General features: G+C 42.8%; 1 pseudogene; it reads right to left on the bottom strand.

The window, feature by feature from the left end:
- Nucleotides 1-211: 211 nt before the first annotated feature.
- On the bottom strand, nt 212-1,308 carry LOC109457533 (zinc finger protein 396 pseudogene; annotated as a pseudogene).
- Between the last annotated feature and the right edge of the window lie 2,227 nt (nt 1,309-3,535).

Genomic DNA, 3,535 nt, shown 5'->3' with positions numbered 1-3,535 from the left:
TTCTGAGTAAATGCTTTGATTCTCTCACGATACTGATGGGACTTTTTCCTCTAGTGTGACTTTTTCTTTTTTCTTTTTTTTATTGGGGAATATTGGGGAACAGTGTGTTTTTCCAGGACCCATCAGCTCCAAGTCAAGTCATCGTTTTCAGTCTAGTTGTGGAGGGCGCAGCTCACCGGCCCATGTGGGAATCGGACCAGCGACCTTGGTGTTATGAGCACTGCGCTCTAGCCAACTGAGCCAACCGGCCGCCCCGAGTGTGACTTTTCCTATGTCTGAAAAGATTCGAGTTCTTACTAAAGGCTTTCCCACATTCAGGACACTTGTAGGATTTTTCCCCAGTGTGGATTCTTCGATGCTGAATCAGGCTGCATTTCGGCTGAAAGCCTTTGCACACACATCACATGCATATGGCTTCTCTCCACTGTGGATTCTCTGATGTAGGATAACGGCTGTGCTCCAACTAAAAGGTTTTGCCACATTCATCACACTTGTGTTGTTTTTTTCGAGAAGGATTTCTGTGTCTTCTTTCAAACTTGCCATCTTGTTCACAGGTTCCTCTAGATGTGAAACTCGGAAAAGTATTCATATGAACAGTGTTGGAAACATCGTAATGCAGTTCTGTGCCTGAAGAAGTCTTTTGCCTTGAAGCTGATTTCACATTTATAGTTCTGATGTCTTTATCATTTTGTCTTGAGGACTGAAGCTCCATGGATGTACACTGTAGCTGCTGCTTAGCAGGCTTGAGCTGGCTACTTGGTGACTCCGTAGTGATTTCCCAAGGTGCTAGCTTCTCTGCAAGCATGTCCTCATTTTGTCCAGAGACCTGGAAACAGGTTACCTGAGGCTGCTCAGCCGGTCCGTCAAGCTCTTTTTCCAGTTCCTCCAGCATAGTCACAGCTTCCTCTCCGTTCTCTGGTCGGTGCTCTCGCAGCCAGGCCTGCAGCTCCTTTGGCAGGATGGCCAGGAACTGCTCCAGCACCAGTAACTCCAGGATCTGCTTTTTGGTGTACACCTCAGGCCTCAGCCACTGACAGCAAAGCTCCCGGAGCCGGTTCAGAGCCTCCCGGGGCCCAGGTGACTCCTGGTAGCCAAACTGCCCAAACCGCTGGCGGTACGTCTCTGGGCAATAGTAGCTTCTCCAGTGGAGGCTGGATTCCAGATTACAGGCCTCCTTTGTCTTTTCCATCTTCACTACCAGAATGCTGTCAGGCTCTTCTGAAGTTTGTGAAAGGAGTGATGATGACTGTTTCAATTTTGCAGACATTTGGACTGGACATAGCTCAGAACCACTAGGCTTTAATTTTCAAGGAGGCAAATCTGTCCTTATGGATACTCCTCGGGGCTGGGAAAGACAACCGCGGTGTCTGGGAGAAGCCCGGGAAGCCTCAATTTTTAATAAAAGATTTGATACTACTGATTTATGCTTTTAATTTACTTTTAAGTTTACAATGTTACTATCTTAAATTTGTTTCCATAATTTACCAGTTGCTTTAGAAGGGGACCAGAATATACCACCCCAAAATATGCCTCTTTGTATAAGGGTTATTTTGAGCTGGTTATTTTTAAAAAGCAGCAGACAAAGGAGGAGCTCCGAAACCCAGTAGAAGAGTAGAAGTTACCCTTTTGTAAGAGACATTTACATTTCTGAGGGGAACTCTCCATTTGTCAGGGTGCCTCCCTCTCTGTACCTGGAAGAGAAGGATGACTAAATCTCCACAGTTTGTCCATTCTCTAGAGGATGGACATCCTGAAGTGTTTACAGTTTGGGCTATCTTACTAGAGCTGAACAGGCTTGTCTGCCTGCTCACACAGACAAAACAAACAAACAAACAAACAAAAAACAGGAGTTTGCAGTGGAGAGAGGAGTTAGTTTATTAGGATTGGCTCCAATCAGTGAATGCGTGAGCTCGTGCTCCAAAACCGCTGGCTTCCTGATGGCTTGCAGACAAGACGCTTTATAGAGCAAAAATCATAAGTCATGAGTAGGGGGTTTGGGGTCGCGGGTGAAGCTGATAGGTCAAAAGTGAGGTAAGGGTGGTAAATCATGACTTCCGGTCTTGAGGTCAGCTTCGGCATCCCTCGGTCTGGTTTCATGACGATGTGGCAGGGGGTCATTCTCCTTTAGGGCTCAGGAGCTGAAACACAACTTAGGGCCTGAAGTTATCTTCAGCTTAAGGAAATCCGTACCTTGTGACCATTAGTCAGGGCCTGGCCATCGTTCCTTGCTGCCTCAGGGAGTCAGTGACTAAGGGAAAGGGCCGAGGCTTACAGGGCCTGCTGTGAAGAAACTGAATTGAGCACTGGGGCCACGTAGTAAATCAGAGTCATACATTAAATCAGGACCCTCAGTTTCCATTGATATGAATAAAATTACTGTGAATAATTTTTACATATTATTGTGAACATGTTTTCATTTCTCTTGCTAAATACCTGAGAGAAGAAGTGCTGTGTCGTATGATGGATGTATGGTTAGTGTTCTAACAAGCAGCCAGAACTTTTTCTGAAATGATTGTGTCATTTCGTACCCCGACCAACAAAGTAAGAAAGTGATGATTTCTGACAACCCCATTGATATTTGCTTTTGTCATTCTTTTAATTTTAGGTATAGTTTCAAATTATTAGGTAGCTACGTTCTATCAGTTTGATTTATACTTTCTGATTCTGACATCCTACTTAAGGAGTCGCTCCTTAACCAAAGCTTACATGAATATGTGTAATAGAATCTCATTGTGTTAGTGGACATATATTTTTCAAAGAAAAATTCATCTCCCATTTATAGGAACAAAGTAGTTTTGTGTCCAGACTTCAGAAATTAGTACTGATCAGCCTTGTGTTTTTACCCACTACGTTGCTTTCACTGTTGATATGTGCTTGGCAGAGAAGCCCTAAATGTCCAACAGCTTCCAGCTCTCCAATACTGAAGATGCCCAGCAGAGTCTTTCAAAACAAATTCTGCTGGGTTTTCTCAACACAGTTATGTGTCAGCTCCCAATACCCTCTTTCAACTGGCATCAAATCGCATTGTATTTGGCATCTATGTTCCCAGCATGGTGATTGCAGCCTTTTCCTGTTCTAGTTATAAATGAGACTTTGGTCTCGATTTTCCTTATTGTCACTAATTTGTGTGTGTGTGGGGGGGGGGGGGGATAAGAATTGTACATGGGCAATTACTTCATTTTTTCCCTATTTTCTCATAGGGAAATGTTTAAAGGAAAAATCAACAGGTTATATACAGTTTTTAAATTACGAAGTAACATTGCCAAAAGGCCCATTAATTCCTAAATCTATTTCTATCATCATATTCTAGGAGTGAGAATGGAAGTATCTGCAATCCATTTTTCATCACTGTATTAATGAGTTTTGGATGATTTTGTTTTATTTTAATCTCTAATTGAAATTTCACCCCAAGCAGGGTTTTCTTATTGAAAATTATAATGAGATTTTCCATGTAGTTGGTAGATTGGTTTTGAGGCTTTTTAATTTTTTTTGAACAGGAACAATCCGTTTCTAAGCTGTAACATAAGAAAAACTC

This window comes from Rhinolophus sinicus, chromosome 18 (genome assembly GCF_057876585.1).
Source record: "Rhinolophus sinicus isolate RSI-liver-muscle chromosome 18, RSI-T2T, whole genome shotgun sequence".
Taxonomy (NCBI): Eukaryota; Metazoa; Chordata; class Mammalia; order Chiroptera; family Rhinolophidae; genus Rhinolophus; species Rhinolophus sinicus.
The sequence above is the reverse complement of the archived record's forward strand: the minus strand, read 5'-3'. Positions and strand labels throughout refer to the sequence as shown.